General features: G+C 39.5%; 1 protein-coding gene across 1 annotated transcript in view; it reads right to left on the minus strand.

Moving 5' to 3' along the window:
- The window catches only part of PPP1CB (protein phosphatase 1 catalytic subunit beta), a 71,961-nt gene extending 54,756 nt beyond the window's left edge, over positions 1–17,205 (minus strand). Inside the window, exon 1 of the mRNA XM_070932444.1 lies at positions 17,126–17,205. The gene's annotated coding sequence lies outside the window, so the exon portion shown is untranslated. The remainder of the gene's footprint in view (positions 1–17,125) is intronic.
- Positions 17,206–18,685: the final 1,480 nt, after the last annotated feature.

An 18,685-nucleotide genomic window follows, 5' to 3' on the forward strand; every position in this document is an offset into this window, starting at 1 on the left:
TGAAATATCCAGATCCGATGCCATTGGACAAAGGTCCAGGCATATAGATATAAAATTTAAGCATGTGAGACAATTGTCTCAAGATGGATTTATCAAAGCAGTGCATTGTGATACCTCTGAACAATTAGCTGACATATTGACGAAGCCTTTACCTTCTAAACAGCACAAATATTTAACATCAAAATTATATGTCTTATATTGTCCTGAATCTGAATGTAATTGGTGTTGTATAGCGAACCGGCATTTAGAGGGGGATTTGTGAGATGTAAATGCCTTATTCCCTAATGTGTAAATAATGTATATATGGGACATCGGGGGTTAACTTATTCTTTGGTTCCTAATGTATTCATAATTCACCACTCCCATTCTTGGCTCCACCCCTTGTATATATAAGGAGCCACCTTCACCATTTTCCTTGCTTCTATCTGTGAATATTCAGTGAATATAGAATGCCTGTTATAATTAAAGAGAAATATATTTAAACCTCTAACTCTTATTATCATTATTGAGTCTGATCCTGAAAATATTGCAACAGCAACCTTGTTGTTATCTGTCTTGATTTAATAAGCTTGACCAACCTTCCCTTATTCTTAAATAGTTTATAACAGAATAACAGGGTTGGAAAGGATTTTGGAAGTCTTCTAGTCCAACCTCCTGCTATATACAATTTCAGACCAATGGCTGTCCAATCTCTTCTTAAAAACCTCCAGTGTTGGATCGAGCCACAACTTCTGGAGGCAAATCATTCCACTGATTAATTGTTCTGTCAGAAATTCCTGCATAGTTCTAGGTTGGATCTCTCCTTGATTAGTTTCCATCCATTGCTTCTTGTCCTGCCTTCTGGTGCTTTGGAAAATAGCTTGACTCCCTCTTATTTGTAGCAACCCCCATTGGTGGAATTCAAGTAATTTAACAACCGGTTCTCTTCCCTAATGATTTCTTCCAACAACCAATTTCTTTGCCAAACTGCTCAGAAAGTTAACAACCGGTTCTCCCGAAGTGGTGCAAACTGGTTGAATCCCACCACTGGCAACCCCTTACATATTGAAACATTGCTACCCTTAGTATTTTTCATTAAACTAAAGATAAAGGTTTGCTTCCTAGTGTCCAACTCTAGGATGCGATGCTCATGTCCATGATCTTGATTCTATCCCTCTGTTAATGAGACTAGGATTGCATTAGCTTTTTTGGCAGCTCCAGCACACTGCTGGCTCATGTTTAAGTGATTGTCCACTAGGACTCCAAGATCCCTCTCACACTTTCTGCTACTGAGCCAGGTATTACCTATTCTGTACTTGTGCATTTTGTTTTTCTTGTCTAAATATAGAACCATATTTTTCTCACCATTGAATTTCATTTTGTTAGATAGAGCACAGTATTCAAGTCTCTGGAGATTCTTCAGTATCTTGAGCCTATCTTCTGGAGTGTTTGCTATTTCTGCTAGCTTGGTGTGGTCTACAAATTTGATGAGCTCTCCTTCTATTCCCCTTGTCTAAATCATTGATGAAGACATTGAAAAGTACTGGGCCTAAGACAGAACCTTGGAATACTTTCAAGTTCAGATGAATTAACATTGTAAATATTTTTTACAAATCTTTTTTACAATACGGTCAAAGTGGGTATTTAATAATAGAGGCAATACAAAAAGAATTTAATTCAGTACCATCTGACCTGATCAGAATACCTGGATGGAGCAGAAATTTAGGAAAGTGAGAAGTAGCCTCAAATCAAAATTGTGCAACCCTAATAATGGGTAGGCAATCTTTCTGGCCAAAAGTCCTGTTGAAATTGTCAGGATATTTTTGATGGTTGCACTTGAAAAATGGCTGTTTTGGGGAAACTTGGCTGTTTGCAGAATGGCTTCCATGGTGGGCATAACTAGTCACAAAGCATCCATTTACGAAAAGTAAAATATCCTCAGTATACCTCTTGCTTTCGCAGAGTTTTGAGACATCCATAGGAACTGCTGCATATAAATCTGATTCTAGAAGCTAGTGCTTTCCTCTAAAGCATCCTGGCTTCCTGTTTTCATTTAATTAAAATCGTAATTTAAATAGAAATAGAGCAGGGAGCTTGGTAGACATCAAGGGAGGGACCTGATGGGCAGCGTATTGTCTACTTCTGGTTTATAGCATTGCTTCAGCTGTTGGAAGAATAGTGGGCATCTGATTCTGGTGCAGATTAAATGCTGCTGTTGGTCTCTGCTGTACGAAGTGCACTTTAATGCACGTGCCCTTTCTCAGTAGTCTGCTGTGAAAATCTGTGGAGAAAGATACCAGTAGCTGTGTTCAGGTGCACAACCAGAGAACCGTCAGCATAAATAGCCTGGTTGTAAGACTTTCAAATTGGACACTGTCCCAAAAGAAAAGACATAGAAGGCAAGGGAGTTGAGTCAAGACAGAAAATCAGGAAAAGGTTCTAGTTAAGGTTTTCAAAAAAACCACTTTGAAATTTTAGTTAGGATGTGTGTTGATTCTTACGTGTATGTGATTTGGTGCATTTATACTTACAATAATTATATAAAGGAGACTGAATAAGCATAACATTTCCTCTCAAATTGTTCTCTTAGACCTTTCTGTCATCCTTTGTTTATTTTATGTTAGTGTATGAACTTTAAATGAACGCTATTACAGTTGTAGTTGCTATGAACATTAAGTAATATATATATATATATATATATATATATATATATATATATATATATATATATATATATTATAATGATACTTTCCCATCAGTTCCATTTCTATCTCCCTCTTGCATCTTTCTTGCATCATTGCATTCATAGCAATATCCTTGAACTGGCAGGAAGCTTTGCCAGCATCAATCTTTTTTTAAGGGCTCCTCATTAATGCAAGAGGGCATGCATAATGGGTCTGCCTAACCAACAGTTGTGGCTCAAGAAGCAGAAAGGATCTATTATTTGATCTTCCCAAATAGGGGGCAAAAGAGGAGTAATCCAGACATTCTTTCATCTTTATCCCAAGGTGCACATTTATCAGGCTCTGTCATGCCCCTGTTGGAGTCTGACTCTGAGATGGAAGAAGAACAGCTGACAGAGAGTGAGAGTGACTCCGTTGGCTTTGGAGGAAACTGAGGAAGGGCAAAGTCAGGCTGGGCAGAGCAGGGGAGAGTTAGAACAAGGGAGAGGGGGATCTGATGAAGACCAAAGCCCACCCCCTCCTCATCCTAGGGCACACAGGGAGCAACATGGGTTGAGTGACTTACAAGGGAGGAAAGGGCCCTGATCCCCTTCACAAGATACACCTGGAGCTGGAGTTTAAAAGGGGAGGCAAATGGGAGGGGCGGTTGTCGGGAACAAACACCGAGTTCATGTTTGTATTGACTGCTTTATCTAAGTGCCTGGCATCCTCCCAACTGGTTTGATTTATGGCCATGCTACTTCAATTCTGGAATTCCTTATCTTGCTTGCCCTGCCGGATGAATTACTTTATCTTGCCTTGTTGGAATTATGGTTGGAAGTTTTGTCTGCTTACTGGTTTGTGGAAGGTTTTTCTCCAGACTGGAGAGTAAAGGGACGTTGGGGGCAAAGTTTGGAACTAATAAAGGGACTTGTACTTATTTTCTGGCTGTGTTGCCTTTGTGTCATGCCCCGGGTCATCGCAGGCTCTTTCCCATATATCTTTTTTGGCAATCTAGTGAGAGAGGTAGATCATGTGTTAAGCTAATGCCCAAACTTTCTTCAAACACTGCAGGATTAAAGGATTTCTTTAAATTGGGTAAATCAACTACCAAATGTGGTTCAATTTAAGTTGGTGAATGGTGCTGCATATTGTGGCAACCTTCTCTTAAATTCCCAGATATATCAATGGATCCGGGGCTGTCAGTAATTAAGGAAGGAAATATCTGCAGACATCAGTGATGATGTCAACTCAGTGAACAGATCAATGAAAATATCAATTCAGGCAGTTGAGAAAAATGACAAATTCCATGGTAGTGATAAACAGCAAAGATACTGAAAATGCCAACATTGTAATACCTTTATGCAAATCCCGATACTTGAGAATGAATGAATGAATGAATGAATGTGTGTTCATTCATTCATTCAATCAGTCATTCATTCATTCTCAAGTACGGGGACTGAAGCTGCATGTGGATTTACATAAATTATAGAAAAGGGCAACTAAAAGTATCAAGGTGTCAGGGTGTCTGATTCTTTAGATAAAAGATCCAAACAAGGTTTCAACACATTTAGCTTGAAAAGGGGGAAACTGAAGGGGAGATTTGATTATGGATAAGATTATGGATGGTATGGAGAATGTAGAAAGGAAAATACATTGTTCTTCTCTCAAAAGACTAGGATCAGGAACCATTCAGTGAAGCTGATTGGAAGGAAATTTAGAAGATGCACTTCTGCAGTGCATAACTAGCCTGTCAAATTTGTTACCACAAAAATGTGATGTACACTAAATTGGATGGTCTAAAAACAGGATTGGATAAATTCATGATTTATTTAAAAGCTCTTAGTCTTGAGATTCAATGTTACTTCCAGGTTGAACTTTCTCTCTAAATATTACGTGCAGGGGAACAGTAGAAGAAGTAGGGTCTTTCTCCGTCTTCTGCTGGCCTACAATCCAGAGGCATGCAGTTGGCTAGTCCTTATGAGAAACATAGTGTTGTACAAAGATGGGTCCTCTGGTCTGATGTAACAGAGTTATTTTTTTAATGTTATTTTATTTATATCTGTCTTTTCCTGGAGGAGCTCAAAAGATACCCCACTATCTGTAAGATTATTTGGACTAAGAGAAAATGACTGGTCCAAAGTCATCCACTGAACACCCATGTTTTAGGATGGATTTGAACATGGTCCTCAGTCCTAGTTTGACACCTGGTTCTTAGGTACTTCTGTTCAATCTCTCTCCCTCTCTCTCTCTCTCTCTCTCTCTCTCTCTCTCTCTCTCTCTCTCTCTCACACACACACACACACACACACACACACACACACACACACACACAGAGTAAAAAAAGTTGGAACAATATAAATAATGATTTCTCCCTACTGAGGATTGTCCTTTCTGTTTTCTAAAGTATTTATCTAGCTTAGAATAACTAGGAAAGGATGACAATGATGATTATGGCAATAATTCAGTGGATAATAATTTGTGGATACCTCATAAGAAGAAGTGAACAGAGCAGACAGAGCACTTGCATATAATATGGATTGGAACTATTTTATTTCTTTTTCTTCTCCCCCCCCCCCCGTATCCTTTTTAATGATGGGGATTAAATAATGTATTTTATGCATTTCTGAACCTGGAACATTTTGCAGACTAAGATTGTACTTGATGGTCTCATTCTGTATAGCTCAACCCCAGGAATAGTTTTACCACATAATTTACTGTTCATATAAACCAGCTGTTATTCTTCCAAGCAGTCCTACAGAATGTACAATTTAGCACAAAAAAACAACAAAGTGAGTGACCTCTGTGAATAAAATAACAACCCTGCTTTATTGTGTCCAATACTCATTTTTTCAGACCCACAGTCCTCTTCTCTGTCCTTGGCTGTCATTTCTCTTGCTCTAAACAAATTCTGAAATTGTCATCTTAACTATCATCCATTTGCTTTTCTGGATTATTTATCTTGGGCAATGGGAGGCAGGGAAGAGGGGGAAGGGAGGAGGATTTTAACAGCTGCCAAATATCCTGAACCAGTTGAATGAGACAAATGCTTTTATTAAACTCAGGGGCAGCATGCCAAACACAAGGAGTTTGGGAAAAATACAAGGGCAAAGCAGCTTTTTAGTGAAGCAGAAAGAAATAGAACTGGAACATGAAGAGATGTTGTGTATCAAACTAGGCTTGGGAGATGTTGCTATAGCTAAATATCCATTGCCCTTTTCTTGTACAGTTCACAAGCATATTCATTGGTCACAATTGCTACTGATCTGCTGTATGTGCTGATTCTATTTGATCTGACAGATGGTGATCTTTTGGTTCTCTCAACAAAAGCAATCTCTTCCTGACTGATTAGTGATATCTTTGAAGTCCATGTTTTTTTGATCTACCATTCAGAAACAGCCCCCCTCCTTTTCTTCCTTTTTCCATAGCTGGCTATACTGATGCCAATTTTGAGTAGCTACCATAGTAGTAGACTATTATGTACTGTTACTTGGAAGTAAGCACCATCCAATTCAACATTTTTTTGGGATAGACGGTGAAGGTGCATAATGTAGTGCATCAGACTCATATATGGCTCCATAAGACTTTAATGCTACCTCCAGATATTGTTGTCAATTTGTAATGTTTCATGTCACAGAAGAGGAAGTTATGCAGGATGATGCTGTGAAGATAATTCATTTTTCAAGTTACACAGCATTTATACATTGAAATGAAATTAAATCAGATGAATTATTTTTTACCAACATTGACTTATTTCTGTATGATATTTGGGTCTCTTTGGCAAAGTCCAAAAGAAGTGAAAATTATCAGCGTTTTGCCCTTACGGTACTTTCAGTGATTCCATTCAATTAGGTGAATAGAAAGAACAAGAGGAGCCTCAGGCAGAGAAAGCTTGACACATTGTGATGAAAGGATACCACCTAAAAGATCTCAGTATATAAGGACAAAGCCTAACATCACCTACTGTTTTCACTTTGCCATCGTTTATTCTACGTACAACAATGTATTTGTGTAAGGAAAGGTGCACTGCAAGTTTTCTAACTGCCTGTCTCCTGAGCATTTAGCAACATCCTGACATCCAAGAATTAAATGAAAAAAAAAACATTGTAATGACATGGTGGGGAAAAAAATGATGGGGAATCATTGGCATAGGCAATACAAAAACGAGCACACTTTGAAAGAAAACTTTCAGAAATAGTCTAGAAGGGTTAAGACACTTTTAGACAAAAAATTGATTCATATGAAAGTTGGCTTTTATTTTGCAAGCCCGGGTTTTGTTTACCCACAATAACCAAGAACAGCAAGATCTTGGTTAGTTTTAGCTATTTTGGGTTGAAGGATAATTCTGGGTATTTACCAGGTTGTTGCCTCACATAAGAACAAAATACAGCATAATACTGTAAAATTTTGACTGAAAATATTGGGGTACTTTTCGGCAGCCTGCGGCCAGCTGCCGCCTCTTTGCCAGCTGCTTTCCAGCAGTGGTGGCTGGCTGGGGGCCACCGAAAACTCCGGTCAACTTGCCATCTGGACTTTGGACAGCCACCACTGAAGTAAGCAGCCCAAACAAAGAGGCAGTGGTGGGGAAGGAAGCGGGGCTAGGGCTGCTAAAGGAAGGGAAACGGGGGCGAAGGGAAGGCGGGGTAGTTAGGTGGAAATTCCCAAAATTTCCCTATCTTTTCCTGTGGGCATGGCTAGGTGGGGGGGTGTCATGTGATGAGTGGGTGTGGGCATGAATGATGTCAAGTTGGCCACGCCCACTCAGTCACATACTCCCCACCTAGCCACACCCACTGAACCGGTAGTAAAAAATTTTGAAACCCATCACTGCCATACACCTTTGTAGCATAACATATCTCATATTTCATGCCAATAATTTGTATTTGAAACAAACAACATGCATGCTCATGTTCATAACCAATACACATCTAATGTTACCATAAATGCTGCATATCCATTTATATGGATGAGTCTTTGGAGTTTTCAGGCTCTAAGGTAAGTATTTGTGTCCTATATTTATTAATTCATTATTTATTAATTCAATTTGTATGCCGCCCTGAGTCTTCGGAGAGGGGTGGCATACAAATTGAATTAATAAATAATGAATTAAAAATATAGGACACAAATACTTGCCTTAGAGCCTGATTAGTGTTGAACCATTTTATAACCATGCCAATATTTTCATCTGTCTGTCTGTCTGTCTGTCTGTCTGTCTGTCTGTCTGTCTGTGTGCCTGTCTGTCTGTCTATCTATCTATCTATCTATCTATCTATCTATCTATCTATCTATCTATCATCTATAGAGTATTCTATAATTTGATTTATCACATGGTTTATCTACCGCAGGGGTTCCCAAGTTGCCCAAATGGCGGGTGACTGCGCGTGCACAGCTCTACTTGCCTGAGTGGCGGGTGCACTTGCTCACGCACAAAGCTCCATTTGTGAGTGGCGGGCAAGCGTGCCTGCCATTTAGACAAATGGAGCTGCTCATGTGCTCACTTGCCACTCATATACAATCATCTCTTCCTCCTTCTCACCAGGTCACAAGCAGTATATCAACATATGCACATTAAACTTTGTTTCTCATGTTCTTGTAATTCTCAATATAAAAATCTGGACTATACCTAGAAAAATATTAAATCAGTCTGTACCTCTGCTTGGCATAAAGCTAAATTTCATTTTCCAAATACTGCCTGTTGCCAACTCTTGTACCTTTTCAATCATTTTTCTCTCAAATATTTTTAGGCAAACTAATGACTCTGTATAATAGTTTATGAATTGACTGCTGTTAACTATTTTCTTGTATAAGGGAGTAACAGGATTCTTTTCAATCATCAGACACAAATGCATATTAAACAAGTTGCTTAACCCTTCTATAAGGAAATCATATCCATAATTTAATATTTCTGCAATGATACCACCTATAACTACCTACATTTTTTCCAATAATCTGGTGGTGTTTATCAGATCCTGATAATCACTATTTTTGGACACTAATGTTTATAGCTTTCATGTTAATTCTACACTGTAAAATTGGGACATACTATCTCTTTCTGCAGCCATTCAACTTTCATTCTTTCTTTATCTTCTATAGCCACCAAAACTCCACTCTTGACATTACCAAAAATTACTTGCCCTACATTCATAGTTCTCATCATTCTTGTATCTTTAATTATCTGAATCTTATATCCTGAACAATCATATCAATCATTTTTATTTATATCCATTCTTTTGACACCTCTATGTATGAATGACATGTTTAAACAGTGTGCTTGAAACAAACAGAACCATTCTAAGCAGTTGTTCACAAAATAGTTACAAATTTTATTTATTTTTGGATCTCCAAGTATCCCATTTTTTTCTGTCCTCTCTAGTCTCACTCCCACTCTATAAGTGAGACACATTTCAATTGTTCTTTGCTATGCCAGTGTTAAAGCAGTATTTTCACAGGAGTGCCCTTAAAATATATATAATGTGCTAGCCTTTGCCATTCATTACCTTGGAGAGGCAATGAGGCTGGATAGGAATTGGCAATTATATAAAGAAATTTCATACCATTCTAGTTTCCTGTCATTTCAAGAATACTCGGTTCTTATCCTACCTTTTAGGATGATTTTCCCCATTCTGCAGCTCATGAAAAAAAACAATGTGTTCTTACTATGAAACAAAGCTTGCCATAACCCTATGATGCATTGTATTTTAAAGTCAACAGTAAATTATGGGCTTAAGCACTAGTGGTCCTTCCATTAATTACTTGCCTTACTACATTTATTGATTGCAGTAGCACAGGTTTTGAAGAAAGTTATTACTCATCGGGAGAAACTGTATCAGAATGTAGTTCCAAGGAATACAAAATAGCTGCAAAATTATAGAAAAATAAATTACAAGTTTTCTTGCAAACATACTAGTTTTTTCAGCCAGACTGAACAAGAGAGGTTGACCATAGTGTGGGGTGCTATTTTCAGAAGGACAAAGAGATTATGAACCACAAACCTGAAAGCACAACTACACCTTCCACGTATTAAATAAGATCCTGAAATATACACATGTCTTATAATCTCCATATTTTGGACTGTCTGCATAGAGAAGTAGCCTTTGAGTTGATTTGACATTACCAGCTATTTTATTTAGACAGGAAAAATTGGACGTATCTACACAATATGAATCTAAGGCCAATAATTCATGATATTGCACATCCCTTGCATCTAGAAAGTCGCAAGTTCAAATCCAAGGATCTAGAGTGAAAAAGGGACTCTTCTTGTAAATTATGGAGGGCAACTGCCATTCTTTGTAAATAATAGATTCTCCAATAGTCCATCTCAGCATAAGTCACCTTCCTACATTTCTCTATATACAACAGAAATAGTTTCAGTCCTCACCTATTCCATCCCAGATTCATAAGAGCTACGATATCCATTTGTTTTCCCATTTCATATTGACACTCCTGCTGGATGAGAATCAGTATAAACAAGCTCCTTGGGTGGTTGTGTAAATAGCTCCCAAAAGTTCATTTAGCATTTTATTATCAGTCTTATTCAAATCACATGGAGGTAATGCAGACATTAGGCATTGGCCTTTGTACTTGTCTAAACTGACGGATAACAATCAAGGTTACAGTTTTCCTTTCTTGTGTTTCTTTACTATGGCTGGCATTAATCTTGAATATTGAAGAAAGATTCATACACTGCTTTACTGAAGGTGGAAGAAAGACACCACCACCAAGAAGCAGCTGTTCTCTTCTCTGTTGGCCAAGTTAAGCAATATCTGGGGAGTAATTTCAACATTTGAAAGCATATCTAAACACTAAATATTGTTGGTTATTACCAGGTGTCACTTATTCTTTTATTAGACAATCCTGAAACAAAGAAGGCTGCCTTTAATCCCTGGGCAAATATTTGGATTCACAGTTGGTTTCTCTGAGAACTTCCTGATGTCTTTCAATGAAAGTATTTCCTGGAGAACCTTGGTCTTGTTTACAGTGACTTTTCACTGGTTTATAGCAACTCAAATAGTTGTTCCTTTTATTCATAGAAGAAGCTTTGTTTCCCAACAACTGAAAAACAAGCTGAATTCCTGCAGCATTCCTTTGCCCTGGAAGGCATAGCTACAGCAAAATTGTTGCATTCTGATCTAACCATGTGAACTCAATATATTTTGCCCCAGCTGCAAAGGACAAAATTATGCTTCCCTTTCTCAGTTCGGTAAAGAGAAACCAAGAACACGAGCAGTGAAAATCTTACAATACAGAATGAGACAACATTCTCCATTATCCTGGATAGCAAGATTAAAAAGGTAAAGGTTCCCCTCGCACAAATGTGCTAGTCGTTCCTGACTCTAGGGGGCGGTGCTCATCTCCATTTCAAAGCCAAAGAGCCAGCGCTGTCCGAAGACGTCTCCATGGTCATGTGGCCGGCATGACTAAATGCCAGAGGCACATGGAACACTGTTACTTTCCCACCAAAGATGGTCCCTATTTTTCTGCTTGCATTTTTTACATGCTTTCAAACTGCTAGGTTGGCAGAAGCTGGGACAAATAACGGGAGCTCACCCAATTATGTGGCACTAGGGATTTGAACCACTGAACTGCCAACCTTTTTATCGACAAACTCAGTGTCTTAACCACTGAGCCACCACATGTCCCCCATATTAGATTAGATTAGATTAGACCAATTGGTCCTACTATAGGCATATGGCTTTGTCCTACTATAGTTTGAGACAGAGTGTCACGTAAAATGAAATTAATTATCAAAGCCCTTTTCAAAGAGATAGATAAAAGTTTTAAGCCTTTTTCTCACTTGCCATTTATTTTTTATAAATAAAAAAGGAGCCTGAGTGGCATAGGAGGCTAATGCCTCCTACTAAGGCAGCATTTAACATCCAGCTGCCTGCAATTACTGCGAGTTCAATTCTCACCAGGCTCAAGGTCGACTCAGCCTTCCATCCTTTCTAAGGTGGGTAAAATGAGGACCCGGTTTGTGGGGGCAATAAGCTGACTTTGTATAAAATATACAAAAGTATGAAGGCTATTGCTTAACGCATTGTAAGCCACCCTGAGTCTCCGGAGAAGGGCGGCATATAAAAATAAATAAAAATAAAATTAAAAAAATAAAATTAAATATGCTGTTTCACAGTTAGGTCAGATGGCCCCTTTACTGGGTATAGCTACTAATTTAGGTGTATCCAAAGATAAATTTATCCAGTGTTGTCTCTGAACATGGCTGACATGTTTAGGGATTGCCTCTTCCTAATTATATCTACATATCCCATGAGGTCCAACAAGAGGGATATTTGGTGGGTTTCATCTGCTAAAGAGATCAGTGAGACAGGACCTGTAAAATATGCCTTTTCAGTGGGGTCTCCCTCCCTCTGGAATCATTCTTCCCAAGGTGAGGTTAGCTTCACCCTGTTAGCCTTTTGGAAAGACCTTGACATCCAATGACCCTTGGACGTTGCAACCGTCATAAATCTGAGTCATTGCCAAGCACCTGAATTTTGATCATATGACTATGGGGATGCTACAACAGTTGTATAAATGTGAAAAACTATCATGTCACTTTTTTCAGTGCGATTGTAACTTCGAACAGTCATAAATGACCTGTGTAAGTCGAGGGCTACCTGTATGGAAGAATGCCATGCTTTGTTCTTATGCCTGTTTTAGGTATAATATTGTACTTTTAATCTTGTAAAACCACCCAGACTCACTCTAGAGTTAGGCAGCCTAGAAATTTGACAAAATAAATATATAAATTAGACTTAGTGGCACAGAATGCTCATCACTTTTCCCACATATCTTGTCCACCCCTGTAGAAAAATGTAACACACCCACCTGCCAAAAAAAGAGAAAAAGATGACATATAATATCTCATCACTTATAGACATGGAGAATTGATGTACCCAGAAAATAAAAGAGAAATAGGTCAAAACAACAAATACTTTTTTCAGGAGCTTTCTCCATAGTTTGTAGTCAATTTCACCTTTCTGCCAAACACCCAAGACTTTTAGCTCCATATAAAGGACTACAACCATCTAAAAAGAGGAAAAAGAGAGAGGATTCAGTATAAATATACTGAAATATTGCAAAGGTGAACCAGTGCTGTTTTAGAATGGTGTCAGTATAAAACAGCAGTTCTTTTCTTCCTTGCTACAATTATGATCTATGTAAATGATATTGATCAGGTGGTAAAACTGACAAAGGGGAAAGTAATAATTCCAGCAGACCCAGTTTGATAATGGTGTTTAAGATATCAGGCTGTTGTGGTCTGCCAGCAGCCTGAGGAGCTGGCAGCAGAGTCGGATAGTGAAGGGGTTGGGGAGGAACATGGACCAGTTCTGGAGTCTGGGGAAGGCTCGGACGAGAGCTCTGCATCGGAGGCAGAAAGGGGGCCAGGGCCATCTGGGAGTTATGTGCTGCCTCTGGAGCCTCCAGAGTCGGGCATCAGCGAGGCACAGGAACAGGGGGAGCCTGTTCCCAGTGTGCGCATGCGCAGAGCTTCCAGAAGGCAAGAACAGTTAAGACAAAAGGGATGACTTGGGAGTAGGGCTTGGAGATGATTGGCCCCTTCCATAAGACATAAAGGAGGAGCAAAGGTACATGAGCCTTTGCAGGAAGCAACTTTGTTCGTTCTGGTCAGTTTAAATTCTGAAGCTCCATTTTGACTCTGTGCTCCGTGTGGCCTTGCAAAGTTAATTGCCAATTAGGTCTTTGGCAGCGTGTCAAAGGAGATAAAGGTGGGTGCCTATCAGCCTTATCCTGAAGGACTGTGGCAGACTTCTGTCGGACTCTTTACAAACTATTTGTGACTCATTATGGGCTGTGAATTAACATAATTCACAGCTGTTGAAATAAAAAGAGGGTTTTTGGGACTAATCTTGTGCTTTTTACTGTCTCAGGAAGTCTAGGTCAGAACATAGACTAGAAACTGGAAGATGATGAGTCCTAGTGCCAGCTTAGGCACAAAGCCAGCTTGGTGACCTTAGACCATTACTTTCTGTCAACCAGAGGTGAGTTTCAGCAGGTTCTGACCAGTTCTGGAGAACCAGTAGCAGAAATTTTGAGTAGTTTGGAGAACCAGTAGTAAAAATTCTGACTGGCCCCACCCCCATCGATTCTCTGCCTTCCAAGTCCCAGCTGATTGGGAGGGAATGGGGATTTTGCAGTAACCTTCCCCTGGACTGGGGTGGGAATGGAGATTTTACAATATCCTTCCCCTGCCATGCCCACCAAGCCACACCTACCAAGCTATGCCCTTGAAGCCACGCCCACAGAACCAGTAGTAAAGAAATTTGAAACCCAACCACTGCTGTCAACCCTAGGAAGGAGGCAAATCTTGCCAAAAAACTGCAGGGATTTGGCAAGAGTCAACATTGACTCGAAGGTATACATATATAAATACGTATATAATTCCAGAAGGAAGGGGATGTTTGGTGAGATACAGAGTGTATTGGCATATCTGACAGTTAGAACATAACAACTGAACACATGTATAGACACTACTCAACTAGGATAGAATTGACAATCTGGAAAATTTAATTTATGATGGTGAGGGGTTTTTGTTGCTGTTTTTGCAAACTTGAGGGGAGGATGGTTATTAAGGAAAAGCTGTAGAGCAGTTTATTAAAAAGGAATGAACTATATAGAAAAGAATTCTAAAGCAATTGTTTCTATATTGGAACAATGCTGGCCAAAATAAACTGTTGAACAGCTGTGTGCTGCATCACCTATGTTTTATGGAGATATTTGTGTAGCTATTCTAGTCCAATAGAAAAGAATATGGATGTCCTAGGGTGTGGAGGATTTTTTTTAGATCCAAGGAAAATTTAAAAAAATTGTAATAAGGTAGATTGTATATGGAATATATGTTGGAAATATAGATGTGTTAATTGTCAAAAGTCATACATCTGCATCTTTAAACTATCACATAGTTCTGTGAATATTTGCGTGGCATATATTATGCTGGCAAAAGAGATCACTAAACCTGATGATGTATTTGAATAGGTCAGGATGGAAAATATGACACATCGTCCTGCAAAAACATCAGGTGTCCTGTGTCCCATATGCAACAACAACAAAAAAGAAAGAAAGAAAAGAAAAATAACAATTCAAGGTCCAATTTTGAGCTACTAATCCTGAGATACAGAATTCAAACAATCACAAGGTACCAACAAAGGGAAATTTGACAAGGGCAGCCTTGTTTAATTCTTGGAATAAGGATTGCACATCTCTCTGTGTGGAACACATATCACATATACCTTTCTTTTAAAAAATTAGAGATATTTTAATATAAAATACAAATGGAAATAAAGATCAGATGGGAGAGGGAAAAGAAGGGGAAAGGGGAAAAAGAGTAAAGAAACAGAAAAAAGTGGCTACTGGCTCTTTTTGGTGCAGTAGAATACAAAGTATAGTAACAGCCTCAACCTTTTGCTTTACGTTTCTGATAGATACAAGCCACTTCTGTAACAACAAAATTAATCATCACAATCTAAGATAAAATTTTCAATTTTTTTTCTGTTTCAAGCATTGGGTATGAAGCACTAACTCCAGAAGTGGTTTCCAAATCCTATCACAGTGGTGAAATCCAATTTTTTTAAACTAACTGTTCTGTGGGCGTGGCTTGGTGGGCGTGGTGTGACTTGGTGGGCGTGGCAGGGAAAGATACTACAAAATCCCCATTCCCTCCCCACTCCTGGGGAAGGATATTGCAAAATCTCCGTTCCAACCCCACTCTGGGGCCAGCCAGAGGTGGCATTTGCCAGTTCTCCGAACTACTCAAAATTTCCACTACCGGTTCTCTGAACTACTCAAAATTTCTGCTACCAGTTCTCCAGAACCTGTCAGAATCTGCTGGATTTCACCCCTGTCCTATCACATATATCTTGATGGGTCTTTGCTGACCCCACTCTCAGTTTATCTGTAGTAGTATACTGAATGTGTCTATGATGGAGTTGTGTACATCTTTTTATTACTGGTTTGCTTGCATCTGGATTTTCAGCAATTAAATGTTCCTCAAGTAAATAGCAGAAGCTGTTTGCAAGGAAATGAATTCATATTTGTGGAAATAAGGTTTTATCCTCCTCCTTTTTCAAGAAACCAATTCATACATGCCTTCCATTTCAAAAGTGATAAACAATTTCTGCAGAGGCATGTTTTGGGGTTGTTTTAGGTTGCTTATGTTTTATCTGTTCCCAAACATTTGATTCCCCCACTATCTTTTCAAATTGTTATTCTAAAATAAAGCCTTACTGGTTGAGGAATCCTGGGAGTTGAAAGCTGAAATGAAAGTTGCCAGTGTTGAGAAACTCAGGTCTAAGACAATTATAAAGACTGTTTTGCTATGCATTTTACTTATAGCCACAAGATCTTTTTTTCCAAGAAAAAATCTTCTTGCAGTAAAACATGTAATTGTGTAGGTGGGTTTTGTATTGTAATGTAACTCAACTGTTCTAATTCATAAATTATGATTAATAATTAGTGATTTATATGAACCTGGTCCCTGTAGTACATTAACTTTGTATTAATCTGACTTCATCTAGTATAAATCTTTGAGGAACATGTCAAAAAGTCTTAAATTGATCTTCTGTGTCCAGATGCCTCTGTATACATTGAATATTGTAGGACCGAACTGATTTATGTTGTAGCCTAATCTATTTTAAGTACACCCTGACGGAGAAGGAAATCAGATAGAAACATAAAAATAGGACTGAATATGGGGATAAATGAAACAAGATGAAAGAAATCCATATCTCTCTCCAGGTTGAAACAAATTACTGAAACATGACACTGGTGTGAAAAGTCTAACTTAAATGCATTTCTGTCCAAAATTGGCAATAGCAAAGCTTCTTCTGTTCAGGTTCAGTTAGCAAAACATTTACAGGATATAACAGAAAGCATATGTTAACATCGACTTTGTTAAATGAGCCATGCAAACCTTTTTGCCTTTTTACGTAGTAGGATTTTATATAGCATTTAAAACTTGCATGAGTCCTACTTTGTAAGTAAGTGGATTTTTTTAATATAGGCATTCTCCCCCCTCCAAAAAAAAAAAAAATGTGGAGGCAGACTAAGCCAGCCTTCTGTCTAAATGAGCAAACACAGCCAAAAGCCACCAAGTAGGGAAGGCCATCCTGAATAAATAGATTATAGAAGTTAGAGTTCATTCAGCCAAACCTCGTATTCCAAGCACGTGGGTTGCCTTACACCAAACATGTGGCTTAATGAGGCAAAAAGAAATTGCCTTAAAGTAACCAAAAGTTAAACAAAGAGACTTTTCAGTAATTTGATGCTTAGGTCTGCTGCAGAAATTTGGATTCTCTCTCTACAAAAAAAGAAGAAAAAAAAGAACATAACATAACACTCTAACCCTAACATTTTTGGATTTTAAATGTTATTAGCCCCACTGATTGTTTGTCAGATCAGAAAGATTATACAATAAATAAAATCAACCATAACTTCAGCTATATTGCTCTTTGAGAAAAAGGACTGACCTTTTGCAGATCTAGGACAACTCGGCCTAGCCAACTCAGCCCGGCCAGTTCACTGCTGCCAGCTCATTGCCTCTGTCAACTCATGCCGCTTAGTCATTACAGGACAACTCAACACAGCCAATTTGCCACAGGGATAACTCGCTGCTGGCAGCTGGATGGAGAGCCGGGTGGGCAGGGAACAGGTGGGCAGAGTGCAGAGCAGCAGAGGCTGTGGGCTTCCCACTGGAGGGAAAGCAAGGCAAGCGAGCGGGAGTGTAGAGTGCATAGCAGCAGTGACTTCTGGCGGCTTCCCATTTTCACACACAAACACTGCTGTCACTGCCACCACTGCTGTTGCACCAAGCTCTGGGCTGTTTGGAGATTGGGCCATTTGGCAGTGTGTGGGGTGACAGGCAGTGGTAGCTGGGTGCATCCCATGGTCATGCCCCCCCCTCCACTTCTGTTGCTAGGCTGAGTTCCAGGAGCTCAGAACAGCAGCGGTTCAGTGGCAGAGGTGTGAAAATGGGATGCACCTGACTTCCACCACCTCCGCGCCCTGCCCACCACCACTACCAAACAGCCTGAACACTGCCGCTGCTGAATGGCCTGTAATGGTGGCAGAGGCAGGGGTGTGTGTGAAAAGGGAATGGTCCTGGCCTCTGCCGCCTCCTGCTGCCCATCCTGCCCTCTGTGGCCAACTCCAAATGGCCTGGAGTTCGGCATAGCAGCAGCAGTGATGGGATATATAAATATGGGAAGCCACTGGCTGCAGGTGCCATCACTTTGAGCTCTGCCCACCTGCTCACTCTTCTGTCCACCCAGCTTTCCCTCCACTGAGAAAGCCCCTGGCTGCTGATGCTCTGTGCTCTGCCCACCCACTCACCTGTCCACCTGGATCTACCTCCAACTGAGTTGTTCTCATAGCGAATTGGCCATGTTGAGTTGCCTGCAATGACTTGGTGACTGTGAGTTGGCCGAAGCAACTTGGTGGTGGCAAGCTGGCGGCGGCGAACTGGCCAAATCAAGTATACCATTTGGTTAAACTGCAAAACAAATATTTATAGCATTCCCCCAGTAAGGGCTGTCAGTTACAACCCTTACTTCCTATACATCCCATAAATTAGATAGGCAATCCCTATAATTGGATCTTTGCCCTACTAGTGATCCATTTTTGAGTCTTTAGTAACTACAGTACATTAGCAGGGCATTTGAATGTGTTAAATTTCCCCAGGCATTTTAGGGCCAAATTAGAAGCAACAACAAGCTGCTATGTGATTGGGTATGGCTGTTTTTCAAGAGAATTATAATTTCAGGGACAATAACCTGCAGGGAACAGAAAACAAAATATAATTTTATACAGATAATCCATTCCCACAGCTACTATTTAGATGAAGGGAAAAAATCCCAGCAGTATATCTTCCTGCTTTAAATGTACTATAACAGCTGTCATCCTTCGGTTCAAACACAAGTCCAACCACAATTTCATAGTAAATATAACCGATGAGAATGTTTAAATGGATGATGGACATTGTAATCTAATGTACCACATTGGCTGATATAATTCTGCTGTAAGAAGGAAGC

Source organism: Pituophis catenifer, unplaced genomic scaffold (genome assembly GCF_029215685.1).
Source record: "Pituophis catenifer annectens isolate HBS135680 unplaced genomic scaffold, rPitCat1.0.hap2 SCAF_1, whole genome shotgun sequence".
NCBI lineage: Eukaryota > Metazoa > Chordata > Lepidosauria > Squamata > Colubridae > Pituophis > Pituophis catenifer.